The following is a 13,687-nucleotide window of genomic DNA, read 5'->3' as shown; positions in this document are numbered from 1 at the left end:
GAGCGGCTCCTGATGGGGGTAGTTGTCCTTGCATGAGAGCTCTGATGAGCTGCAGTATGTGAGCGGCTCCTGATGGGGGTAGTTGTTTTTGTATGAGAGCTCTGATGAGCTGCAGTATGTGAGTGGCTCCTGATGGGGGTAGTTGTCCTTGTATGAGAGCTCTGATGAGCTTCAGTATGTGAGCGTCTCCTGATGGGGGTAGTTGTCCTTACATGAGAGCTCTGATGAGCTGCAGTATGTGAGCGGCTCCTGATGGGGGTAGTTGTCCTTGTATGAGAGCTCTGATGAGCTGCAGTATGTGAGCGGCTCCTGATGGGGGTAGTTGTCCTTGTATGAGAGCTCTGATGAGCTGCAGTATGTGAGCGGCTCCTGATGGGGGTAGTTGTCCTTGTATGAGAGCTCTGATGAGCTGCAGTAGGGGAGCGGCCCCTGATGGGGGTAGTTGTCCGTACATCAGAGCTCTGAAGAGCTGCACTATGTGAGCGGCTCTTGATGGGGGTAGTTGTCCTTGTATGAGAGCTCTGATGAGCTGCAGTATGTGAGCGGCTCCTGATGGGGGTAGTTTTCATTGTTTGACAGCTCTGATGAGCTGCAGTATGTGAGCGGCTCCTGATGGGGGTAGTTGTCCTTGCATGAGAGCTCTGATGAGCTGCAGTATGTGAGCGGCTCCTGATGGGGGTAGTTGTTTTTGTATGAGAGCTCTGATGAGCTGCAGTATGTGAGCGGCTCCTGATGGGGGTAGTTGTCCTTGCATGAGAGCTCTGATGAGCTGCAGTATGTGAGCGGCTCCTGATGGGGGTAGTTGTCCTTATATGAGAGCTCTGATGAGCTTCAGTATGTGAGCGGCTCCTGATGGGGGTAGTTGTCCTTACATGAGAGCTCTGATGAGCTGCAGTATGTGAGCGGCTCCTGATGGGGGTAGTTGTCCTTGTATGAGAGCTCTGATGAGCTGCAGTATGTGAGCAGCTCCTGATGGGGGTAGTTGTCCTTGCATGAGAGCTCTGATGAGCTACAGTATGTGAGCGGCTCCTGATGGGGGTAGTTGTCCTTGCATGAGAGCTCTGATGAGCTGCAGTATGTGAGCGGCTTCTAATGGGGGTAGTTGTTTTTGTATGAGAGCTCTGATGAGCTGCAGTATGTGAGCGGCTCCTGATGGGGGTAGTTGTCCTTGTATGAAAGCTCTGATGAGCTGCAGTATGTGAGCGGCTCCTGATGGGGGTAGTTGTCCTTGTATGAGAGCTCTGATGAGCTGCAGTATGTGAGTGGCTCTTGATGGGGGTAGTTGTCCTTGTATAAGAGCTCTGATGAGTTGCAGTATGTGAGCGGCTCCTGATGGGGGTAGTTGTCCTTGTATGAGAGCTCTCATAAGCTGCAGTATGTGAGCGGCTCCTGATGGGGGTAGTTGTTCTTGTATGAGAGCTCTGATGAGCTGCAGTATGTGAGCGGCTCCTGATGGGGGTAGTTGTCCTTGCATGAGAGCTCTGATGAGCTGCAGTATGTGAGCGGCTCCTGATGGGGGTAGTTGTCTTTGTATGAGAGCTCTGATGAGCTGCAGTATGTGAGCGGCTCCTGATGGGGGTAGTTGTCGTTGTATGAGAGCTCTGATGAGCTGCAGTATGTGAGCGGCTCCTGATGGGGGTAGTTGTCCTTGTATGAGAGCTCTGATGAGCTGCAGTATGTGAGCGGCTCCTGATGGGAGTAGTTTTCCTTGCATGAGAGCTCTGATGAGTTGCAGTATGTGAGCGGCTCCTGATGGGGGTAGTTGTCCTTGTATAAGAGCTCTGATGAGCTGCAGTATGTGAGCGGCTGCTGATGGGGGTAGTTGTCCTTACATGAGAGCTCTGATGAGCTGCAGTATGTGAGTGGCTCCTGATGGGAGTAGTTGTCCTTGTATGAGAGCTCTGATGAGCTGCAGTATGTGAGCGGCTCCTGATGGGGGTAGTTGTCCTTGCATGAGAGCTCTGATGAGCTGCAGTATGTGAGCGGCTCCTGATGTGGGTAGTTGTCCTTCTATGAGAGCTCTGATGAGCTGCAGTATGTGAGCGGCTCCTGATGGGGGTAGTTGTCCTTGTATAAGAGCTCTGATGAGCTGCAGTATGTGAGCGGCTCCTGATGGGGGTAGTTGTCCTTACATGAGAGCTCTGATGAGCTGCAGTATCTGAGCGGCTCCTGATGGGGGTAGTTGTCCTTGTATGAGAGCTCTGATGAGCTGCAGTATGTGAGCGGCTCCTGATGGGGGTAGTTGTCCTTACATGAGAGCTCTGATGAGCTGCAGTATCTGAGCGGCTCCTGATGGGGGTAGTTGTCCTTGCATGAGAGCTCTGATGAGCTGCAGTATGTGAGCGGCTCCTGATGGGGTAGTTGTCCCTGCATGAGAGCTCTGAGCTGCAGCATATGAACGGCTCCTGATGGGGGTAGTTGTCCTTGTATGAAAGCTCTGATGAGCTGCAGTATGTGAGCGGCTCCTGATGGGGGTAGTTGTCCTTGTATGAGAGCTCTGATGAGCTGCAGTATGTGAGAGGCTCCTGATGGGGGTAGTTGTCCTTGTATGAGAGCTCTGATGAGCTGCAGTATGTGAGCGGCTGCTGATGGGGGTAGTTGTCCTTGTATGAGAGCTCTGATGAGCTGCAGTATGTGAGCGGCTCCTGATGGGGGTAGTTGTTCTTGTATGAGAGCTCTGATGAGCTGCAGTATGTGAGCGGCTCCTGATGGTGGTAGTTGTCCTTGTATGAGAGCTCTGATGAGCTGCAGTATGTGAGCGGCTCCTGATGGGGGCAGTTGTCCTTGTATAAGAGCTCTGATGAGCTGCAGTATGTGAGCGGCTCCTGATGGGGGTAGTTGTCCTTGCATGAGAGCTCTGATGAGCTGCAGTATGTGAGCGGCTCCTGATGGGGGTAGTTGTCCTTGTATGAGAGCTCTGATGAGCTGCAGTATGTGAGCGGCTCCTGATGGGGGTAGTTGTCCTTCTATGAGAGCTCTGATGAGCTGCAGTATGTGAGCGGCTCCTGATGGGTGTAGTTGTCCTTACATGAGAGCTCTGATGAGCTGCAGTATGTGAGCGGCTCCTGATGGGGGTAGTTGTCCTTACATGAGAGCTCTGATGAGCTGCAGTATGTGAGCGGCTCCTGATGGGGGTAGTTCTCCTTGTATGAGAGCTCTGATGAGCTTCACTATGTGAGCGGCTCCTGATGGGGGTAGTTGTCCTTCTATGAGAGCTCTGATGAGCTGCAGTATGTGAGCGGCTCCTGATGGGGATAGTTGTTCCTGTATGAGAGCTCTGATGAGCTGCAGTATGTGAGCGGCTCCTGATGGGGGTAGTTGTCCTTGTATGAGAGCTCTGATGAGCTGCAGTATGTGAGCGGCTCCTGATGGGAATTGTTGTTCTTGCATGAGAGCTCTGATGAGTTGCAGTATGGGAGCGGCTCCTAATGGGGGTAGTTGTCCTTGTATAAGAGCTCTGATGAGCTGCAGTATGTCAGCGGCTCCTGATGGGGGTAGTTGTCCTTGCATGAGAGCTCTGATGAGCTGCAGTATGTGAGCCGCTCTTGATGGGGGTAGTTGTCCTTGTATGAGAGCTCTGATGAGCTGCAGTATGTGAGCGGCTCTTGATGGGGTAGTTGTCCTTGTATGAGAGCTCTGATGAGCTGCAGTAGGGGAGCGGCCCCTGATGGGGGTAGTTGTCCGTACATCAGAGCTCTGAAGAGCTGCACTATGTGAGCGGCTCTTGATGGGGGTAGTTGTCCTTGTATGAGAGCTCTGATGAGCTGCAGTATGTGAGCGGCTCCTGATGGGGGTAGTTTTCATTGTTTGACAGCTCTGATGAGCTGCAGTATGTGAGCGGCTCCTGATGGGGGTAGTTGTCCTTGCATGAGAGCTCTGATGAGCTGCAGTATGTGAGCGGCTCCTGATGGGGGTAGTTGTTTTTGTATGAGAGCTCTGATGAGCTGCAGTATGTGAGTGGCTCCTGATGGGGGTAGTTGTCCTTGTATGAGAGCTCTGATGAGCTTCAGTATGTGAGCGTCTCCTGATGGGGGTAGTTGTCCTTACATGAGAGCTCTGATGAGCTGCAGTATGTGAGCGGCTCCTGATGGGGGTAGTTGTCCTTGTATGAGAGCTCTGATGAGCTGCAGTATGTGAGCGGCTCCTGATGGGGGTAGTTGTCCTTGTATGAGAGCTCTGATGAGCTGCAGTATGTGAGCGGCTCCTGATGGGGGTAGTTGTCCTTGTATGAGAGCTCTGATGAGCTGCAGTAGGGGAGCGGCCCCTGATGGGGGTAGTTGTCCGTACATCAGAGCTCTGAAGAGCTGCACTATGTGAGCGGCTCTTGATGGGGGTAGTTGTCCTTGTATGAGAGCTCTGATGAGCTGCAGTATGTGAGCCGCTCCTGATGGGGGTAGTTTTCATTGTTTGACAGCTCTGATGAGCTGCAGTATGTGAGCGGCTCCTGATGGGGGTAGTTGTCCTTGCATGAGAGCTCTGATGAGCTGCAGTATGTGAGCGGCTCCTGATGGGGGTAGTTGTTTTTGTATGAGAGCTCTGATGAGCTGCAGTATGTGAGCGGCTCCTGATGGGGGTAGTTGTCCTTGCATGAGAGCTCTGATGAGCTGCAGTATGTGAGCGGCTCCTGATGGGGGTAGTTGTCCTTGTATGAGAGCTCTGATGAGCTGCAGTATGTGAGCGGCTCCTGATGGGGGTAGTTGTCCTTATATGAGAGCTCTGATGAGCTTCAGTATGTGAGCGGCTCCTGATGGGGGTAGTTGTCCTTACATGAGAGCTCTGATGAGCTGCAGTATGTGAGCGGCTCCTGATGGGGGTAGTTGTCCTTGTATGAGAGCTCTGATGAGCTGCAGTATGTGAGCAGCTCCTGATGGGGGTAGTTGTCCTTGCATGAGAGCTCTGATGAGCTACAGTATGTGAGCGGCTCCTGATGGGGGTAGTTGTCCTTGCATGAGAGCTCTGATGAGCTGCAGTATGTGAGCGGCTTCTAATGGGGGTAGTTGTTTTTGTATGAGAGCTCTGATGAGCTGCAGTATGTGAGCGGCTCCTGATGGGGGTAGTTGTCCTTGTATGAAAGCTCTGATGAGCTGCAGTATGTGAGCGGCTCCTGATGGGGGTAGTTGTCCTTGTATGAGAGCTCTGATGAGCTGCAGTATGTGAGCGGCTCCTGATGGGGGTAGTTGTCCTTGTATAAGAGCTCTGATGAGTTGCAGTATGTGAGCGGCTCCTGATGGGGGTAGTTGTCCTTGTATGAGAGCTCTCATAAGCTGCAGTATGTGAGCGGCTCCTGATGGGGGTAGTTGTTCTTGTATGAGAGCTCTGATGAGCTGCAGTATGTGAGCGGCTCCTGACGGGGGTAGTTGTCCTTGCATGAGAGCTCTGATGAGCTGCAGTATGTGAGCGGCTCCTGATGGGGGTAGTTGTCTTTGTATGAGAGCTCTGATGAGCTGCAGTATGTGAGCGGCTCCTGATGGGGGTAGTTGTCGTTGTATGAGAGCTCTGATGAGCTGCAGTATGTGAGCGGCTCCTGATGGGGGTAGTTGTCCTTGTATGAGAGCTCTGATGAGCTGCAGTATGTGAGCTGCTCCTGATGGGGGTAGTTGTCCTTGCATGAGAGCTCTGATGAGCTGCAGTATGTGAGCGGCTCCTGATGGGGGTAGTTGTCCTTGTATGAGAGCTCTGATGAGCTGCAGTATGTGAGCTGCTCCTGATGGGGGTAGTTGTCCTTGCATGAGAGCTCTGATGAGCTGCAGTATGTGAGCGGCTCCTGATGGGGGTAGTTGTCCTTGCATGAGAGCTCTGATGAGCTTCACTATGTGAGCGGCTCCTGATGGGGGTAGTTGTACTTGTATGAGAGCTCTGATGAGCTGCAGTATGTGAGCGGCTCCTGATGGGGGTAGTTGTCCTTGTATGAGAGCTCTGATGAGCTGCAGTATGTGAGCGGCTCCTGTTGGGGGTAGTTGTCCTTGCATGAGAGCTCTGATGAGCTGCAGTATGTGAGCGGCTCCTGATGGGGGTAGTTGTTTTTGTATGAGAGCTCTGATGAGCTGCAGTATGTGAGTGGCTCCTGATGGGGGTAGTTGTCCTTGTATGAGAGCTCTGATGAGCTTCAGTATGTGAGCGGCTCCTGATGGGGGTAGTTGTCCTTACATGAGAGCTCTGATGAGCTGCAGTATGTGAGCGGCTCCTGATGGGGGTAGTTGTCCTTGTATGAGAGCTCTGATGAGCTGCAGTATGTGAGCGGCTCCTGATGGGGATAATTGTCCTTGCATGAGAGCTCTGATGAGCTTCAGTATGTGAGCGGCTCCTGATGGGGGTAGTTGTCCTTCTATGAGAGCTCTGATGAGCTGCAGTATGTGAGCGGCTCTTGATGGGGGTAGTTGTCCTTGTATAAGAGCTCTGATGAGTTGCAGTATGTGAGCGGCTCCTGATGGGGGTAGTTGTCCTTGTATGAGAGCTCTCATAAGCTGCAGTATGTGAGCGGCTCCTGATGGGGGTAGTTGTCCTTGTATGAGAGCTCTGATGAGCTGCAGTATGTGAGCGGCTCCTGATGGGGGTAGTTGTCCTTGCATGAGAGCTCTGATGAGCTGCAGTATGTGAGCGGCTCCTGATGGGGGTAGTTGTCCTTGTATGAGAGCTCTGATGAGCTGCAGTATGTGAGCTGCTCCTGATGGGGGTAGTTGTCCTTGCATGAGAGCTCTGATGAGCTGCAGTATGTGAGCGGCTCCTGATGGGGGTAGTTGTCCTTGTATGAGAGCTCTGATGAGCTGGAGTATGTGAGCGGCTCCTGATGGGGGTAGTTGTCCTTGTATGAGAGCTCTGATGAGCTGCAGTATGTGAGCGGCTCCTGATGGGGGTAGTTGTTTTTGTATGAGAGCTCTGATGAGCTGCAGTATGTGAGTGGCTCCTGATGGGGGTAGTTGTCCTTGTATGAGAGCTCTGATGAGCTTCAGTATGTGAGCGGCTCCTGATGGGGGTAGTTGTCCTTACATGAGAGCTCTGATGAGCTGCAGTATGTGAGCGGCTCCTGATGGGGGTAGTTGTCCTTGTATGAGAGCTCTGATGAGCTGCAGTATGTGAGCGGCTCCTGATGGGGGTAGTTGTCCTTGTATGAGAGCTCTGATGAGCTGCAGTATGTGAGCGGCTCCTGATGGGGGTAGTTGTCCTTGTATGAGAGCTCTGATGAGCTGCAGTAGGGGAGCGGCCCCTGATGGGGGTAGTTGTCCGTACATCAGAGCTCTGAAGAGCTGCACTATGTGAGCGGCTCTTGATGGGGGTAGTTGTCCTTGTATGAGGGCTCTGATGAGCTGCAGTATGTGAGCGGCTCCTGATGGGGGTAGTTTTCATTGTTTGACAGCTCTGATGAGCTGCAGTATGTGAGCGGCTCCTGATGGGGGTAGTTGTCCTTGCATGAGAGCTCTGATGAGCTGCAGTATGTGAGTGGCTCCTGATGGGGGTAGTTGTCCTTGTATGAGAGCTGTGATGAGCTTCAGTATGTGAGCGGCTCCTGATGGGGGTAGTTGTCCTTACATGAGAGCTCTGATGAGCTGCAGTATGTGAGCGGCTCCTGATGGGGGTAGTTGTCCTTGTATGAGAGCTCTCATAAGCTGCAGTCTGTGAGCGGCTCCTGATGGGGGTAGTTGTCCTTGTATGAGAGCTCTGATGAGCTGCAGTATGTGAGCGGCTCCTGACGGGGGTAGTTGTCCTTGCATGAGAGCTCTGATGAGCTGCAGTATGTGAGCGGCTCCTGATGGGGGTAGTTGTCCTTGTATGAGAGCTCTGATGAGCTGCAGTATGTGAGCGGCTCCTGATGGGGGTAGTTGTTCTTGTATAAGAGCTCTGATGAGCTGCAGTATGTGAGCGGCTCCTGATGGGGGTAGTTGTCCTTACATGAGAGCTCTGATGAGCTGCAGTATGTGAGCGGCTTCTGATGGGGGTAGTTGTCCTTGTATGAGAGCTCTGATGAGCTGCAGTATGTGAGCGGCTCCTGATGGGGGTAGTTGTCCTTGTATGAAAGCTCTGATGAGCTGCAGTATGTGAGCGGCTCCTGATGGGGGTAGTTGTCCTTGCATGAGAGCTCTGATGAGCTGCAGTATGTGAGCGGCTCCTGATGGGGGTAGTTGTCCTTGTATAAGAGCTCTGATGAGCTGCAGTATGTGAGCGGCTCCTGATGGGGGTAGTTATCCTTGCATGAGAGCTCTGATGAGCTGCAGTATGTGAGCGGCTCCTGATAGGGGTAGTTGTCCTTGTATGAGAGCTCTGATGAGCTGCAGTATGTGAGCGGCTCCTGATGGGGGTAGTTTTCATTGTTTGACAGCTCTGATGAGCTGCAGTATGTGAGCGGCTCCTGATGGGGGTAGTTGTCCTTGCATGAGAGCTCTGATGAGCTGCAGTATGTGAGCGGCTCTTGATGGGGGTAGTTGTCCTTGTATAAGAGCTCTGATGAGTTGCAGTATGTGAGCGGCTCCTGATGGGGGTAGTTGTCCTTGTATGAGAGCTCTCATAAGCTGCAGTATGTGAGCGGCTCCTGATGGGGGTAGTTGTCCTTGTATGAGAGCTCTGATGAGCTGCAGTATGTGAGCGGCTCCTGACGGGGGTAGTTGTCCTTGCATGAGAGCTCTGATTAGCTGCAGTATGTGAGCGGCTCCTGATGGGGGTAGTTGTCCTTGTATGAGAGCTCTGATGAGCTGCAGTATGTGAGCTGCTCCTGATGGGGGTAGTTGTCCTTGCATGAGAGCTCTGATGAGCTGCAGTATGTGAGCGGCTCCTGATGGGGGTAGTTGTCCTTGTATGAGAGCTCTGATGAGCTGGAGTATGTGAGCGGCTCCTGATGGGGGTAGTTGTCCTTGTATGAGAGCTCTGATGAGCTGCAGTATGTGAGCGGCTCCTGATGGGGGTAGTTGTTTTTGTATGAGAGCTCTGATGAGCTGCAGTATGTGAGTGGCTCCTGATGGGGGTAGTTGTCCTTGTATGAGAGCTCTGATGAGCTTCAGTATGTGAGCGGCTCCTGATGGGGGTAGTTGTCCTTACATGAGAGCTCTGATGAGCTGCAGTATGTGAGCGGCTCCTGATGGGGGTAGTTGTCCTTGTATGAGAGCTCTGATGAGCTGCAGTATGTGAGCGGCTCCTGATGGGGGTAGTTGTCCTTGTATGAGAGCCCTGATGAGCTGCAGTATGTGAGCGGCTCCTGATGGGGGTAGTTGTCCTTGTATGAGAGCTCTGATGAGCTGCAGTAGGGGAGCGGCCCCTGATGGGGGTAGTTGTCCGTACATCAGAGCTCTGAAGAGCTGCACTATGTGAGCGGCTCTTGATGGGGGTAGTTGTCCTTGTATGAGAGCTCTGATGAGCTGCAGTATGTGAGCGGCTCCTGATGGGGGTAGTTGTCCTTGTATGAGAGCTCTGATGAGCTGCAGTATGTGAGCGGCTCCTGTTGGGGGTAGTTGTCCTTGCATGAGAGCTCTGATGAGCTGCAGTATGTGAGCGGCTCCTGATGGGGGTAGTTGTTTTTGTATGAGAGCTCTGATGAGCTGCAGTATGTGAGTGGCTCCTGATGGGGGTAGTTGTCCTTGTATGAGAGCTCTGATGAGCTTCAGTATGTGAGCGGCTCCTGATGGGGGTAGTTGTCCTTACATGAGAGCTCTGATGAGCTGCAGTATGTGAGCGGCTCCTGATGGGGGTAGTTGTCCTTGTATGAGAGCTCTGATGAGCTGCAGTATGTGAGCGGCTCCTGATGGGGGTAGTTTTCATTGTTTGACAGCTCTGATGAGCTGCAGTATGTGAGCGGCTCCTGATGGGGGTAGTTGTCCTTGTATGAGAGCTCTGATGAGCTGCAGTATGTGAGCGGCTCCTGATGGGGGTAGTTGTCCTTGTATGAGAGCTCTGATGAGCTGCAGTAGGGGAGCGGCCCCTGATGGGGGTAGTTGTCCGTACATCAGAGCTCTGAAGAGCTGCACTATGTGAGCGGCTCTTGATGGGGGTAGTTGTCCTTGTATGAGGGCTCTGATGAGCTGCAGTATGTGAGCGGCTCCTGATGGGGGTAGTTTTCATTGTTTGACAGCTCTGATGAGCTGCAGTATGTGAGCGGCTCCTGATGGGGGTAGTTGTCCTTGCATGAGAGCTCTGATGAGCTGCAGTATGTGAGCGGCTCCTGATGGGGGTAGTTGTTTTTGTATGAGAGCTCTGATGAGCTGCAGTATGTGAGTGGCTCCTGATGGGGGTAGTTGTCCTTGTATGAGAGCTGTGATGAGCTTCAGTATGTGAGCGGCTCCTGATGGGGGTAGTTGTCCTTACATGAGAGCTCTGATGAGCTGCAGTATGTGAGCGGCTCCTGATGGGGGTAGTTGTCCTTGTATGAGAGCTCTGATGAGCTGCAGTATGTGAGCGGCTCCTGATGGGGGTAGTTGTCCTTGTATGGGAGCTCTGAGCTGCAGTATGTGAGCGGCTCCTGATGGGGGTAGTTGTCCTTGTATGAGAGCTCTGATGAGCTGCAGTATGTGAGCGGCTCCTGATGGGGGTAGTTGTCCTTGTATGAGAGCTCTGATGAGCTGCAGTATATGAGCGGCTCCTGATGGGGGTAGTTGTCCTTGTATGAGAGCTCTGATGAGCTGCAGTAGAGGAGCCGCTCCTGATGGGGGAAGTTGTCTTTGCATGAGAGCTCTGATGAGCTGCAGTATGTGAGCGGCTCCTGATGGGGGTAGTTGTTTTTGTATGAGAGCTCTGATGAGCTGCAGTATGTGAGCGGCTCCTGATGGGGGTAGTTGTCCTTGTATGAGAGCTGTGATGAGCTGCAGTATGTGAGCGGCTCCTGATCGGGGTAGTTGTCCTTGTATGAGAGCTCTGATGAGCTGCAGTATGTGAGCGGCTCCTGATGGGGGTAGTTGTCCTTGCATGGGAGCTCTGAGCTGCAGTATGTGAGCGGCTCCTGACGGGGGTAGTTGTCCTTGCATGAGAGCTCTGATGAGCTGCAGTATGTGAGCGGCTCCTGATGGGGGTAGTTGTCCTTGTATGAGAGCTCTGATGAGCTGCAGTATGTGAGCTGCTCCTGATGGGGGTAGTTGTCCTTGCATGAGAGCTCTGATGAGCTGCAGTATGTGAGCGGCTCCTGATGGGGGTAGTTGTCCTTGTATGAGAGCTCTGATGAGCTGGAGTATGTGAGCGGCTCCTGATGGGGGTAGTTGTCCTTGTATGAGAGCTCTGATGAGCTGCAGTATATGAGCGGCTCCTGATGGGGGTAGTTGTCCTTGTATAAGAGCTTTGATGAGCTGCAGTATGTGAGCGGCTCCTGATGGGGGTAGTTGTCCTTGTATGAGAGCTCTGATGAGCTACAGTATGTGAGCGGCTCCTGATGGGGGTAGTTGTCCTTGTATGAGAGCTCTGATGAGCTACAGTATGAGAGCGGCTCCTGATGGGGGTAGTTGTTCTTGTATAAGAGCTCTGATGAGCTGCAGTATGTGAGCGGCTCCTGATGGGGGTAGTTGTCCTTGCATGAGAGCTCTGAGCTGCAGTATGTGAGCGGCTCCTGATGGGGGTAGTTGTCCCTGTATGAGAGCTCTGATGAGCTGCAGTATGTGAGCGGCTCCTGATGGGGGTAGTTGTCTTTGCATGAGAGCTCTGATGAGCTGGAGTATGTGAGCGGCTCCTGATGGGGGTAGTTGTCCTAGCATGAGAGTTCTGATGAGCTGCAGTACGTGAGCGGCTCCTGATGGGGGTAGTTGTCCTTGTATGAGAGCTCTGATAAGCTGCAGTATGTGAGCGGCTCCTGATCGGGGTAGTTGTCCTTGTATGAGAGCTCTGATGAGCTGCAGTAGAGGAGCCGCTCCTGATGGGGGTAGTTGTCTTTGCATGAGAGCTCTGATGAGCTGCAGTATGTGAGCCGCTCCTGATGGGGGTAGTTGTCTTTGCATGAGAGCTCTGATGAGCTGCATTATGTGAGCGGCTCCTGTTGGGGGTAGTTGTCCTTGTATGAGAGCTCTGATGAGCTGCAGTATGTGAGCGGCTCCTGATGGGGGTAGTTGTCCTTGCATGGGAGCTCTGATGAGCTGCAGTATGTGAGCGGCTCCTGACGGGGGTAGTTGTCCTTGCATGAGAGCTCTGATGAGCTGCAGTATGAGCGGCTCCTGATGGGGGTAGTTGTCCTTGTATGAGAGCTCTGATGAGCTGCAGTATGTGAGCTGCTCCTGATGGGGGTAGTTGTCCTTGTATGAGAGCTCTGATGAGCTGCAGTATGTGAGCCGCTCCTGATGGGGGTAGTTGTCCTTGCATGAGAGCTCTGATGAGCTGCAGTATGTGAGCGGCTCCTGATGGGGGTAGTTGTCCTTGTATGAGAGCTCTGATGAGCTGGAGTATGTGAGCGGCTCCTGATGGGGGTAGTTGTCCTTGTATGAGAGCTCTGAGCTGCAGTATGTGAGCGGCTCCTGATGGGGGTAGTTGTCCTTGTATGAGAGCTCTGAGGAGCTGCAGTATGTGAGCGGCTCCTGATGGGGGTAGTTGTCCTTGCATGAGAGCTCTGAGGAGCTGCAGTATGTGAGCGGCTCCTGATGGGGGTAGTTGTCCTTGCTTGAGAGCTCTGAGCTGCAGTATGTGAGCGGCTCCTGATGGGGGTAGTTGTCCTTGTATGAGAGCTCTGAGGAGCTGCAGTATGTGAGCGGCTCCTGATGGGGGTAGTTGTCCTTGCATGAGAGCTCTGAGGAGCTGCAGTATGTGAGCGGCTCCTGATGGGGGTAGTTGTCCTTGTATGAGAGCTCTGATAAGCTGCAGTATGTGAGCGGCTCCTGATCGGGGTAGTTGTCCTTGTATGAGAGCTCTGAGGAGCTGCAGTATGTGAGCTGCTCCTGATGGGGGTAGTTGTCCTTGCTTGAGAGCTCTGAGCTGCAGTATGTGAGCGGCTCCTGATGGGGGTAGTTGTCCTTGTATGAGAGCTCTGAGGAGCTGCAGTATGTGAGCGGCTCCTGATGGGGGTAGTTGTCCTTGCATGAGAGCTCTGAGGAGCTGCAGTATGTGAGCGGCTCCTGATGGGGGTAGTTGTCCTTGTATGAGAGCTCTGATAAGCTGCAGTATGTGAGCGGCTCCTGATGGGGGTAGTTGTCCTTGCATGAGAGCTCTGATGAGCTGCAGTATGTGAGCCGCTCCTGATGGGGGTAGTTGTCTTTGCATGAGAGCTCTGATGAGCTGCAGTATGTGAGCCGCTCCTGATGGGGGTAGTTGTCTTTGCATGAGAGCTCTGATGAGCTGCAGTATGTGAGCGGCTCCTGTTGGGGGTAGTTGTCCTTGTATGAGAGCTCTGATGAGCTGCAGTATGTGAGCGGCTCCTGATGGGGGTAGTTGTCCTTGCATGGGAGCTCTGATGAGCTGCAGTATGTGAGCGGCTCCTGACGGGGGTAGTTGTCCTTGCATGAGAGCTCTGATGAGCTGCAGTATGAGCGGCTCCTGATGGGGGTAGTTGTCCTTGTATGAGAGCTCTGATGAGCTGCAGTATGTGAGCCGCTCCTGATGGGGGTAGTTGTCCTTGCATGAGAGCTCTGATGAGCTGCAGTATGTGAGCGGCTCCTGATGGGGGTAGTTGTCCTTGTATGAGAGCTCTGATGAGCTGGAGTATGTGAGCGGCTCCTGATGGGGGTAGTTGTCCTTGTATGAGAGCTCTGATGAGCTGCAGTATGTGAGCGGCTCCTGATGGGGGTAGTTGTCCTTGCAT

The sequence above is a fragment of the Eleutherodactylus coqui genome, chromosome 12 (assembly GCF_035609145.1).
Source record: "Eleutherodactylus coqui strain aEleCoq1 chromosome 12, aEleCoq1.hap1, whole genome shotgun sequence".
NCBI classification, from domain to species: Eukaryota; Metazoa; Chordata; class Amphibia; order Anura; family Eleutherodactylidae; genus Eleutherodactylus; species Eleutherodactylus coqui.
The sequence above is the reverse complement of the archived record's forward strand: the minus strand, read 5'-3'. Positions refer to the sequence as shown.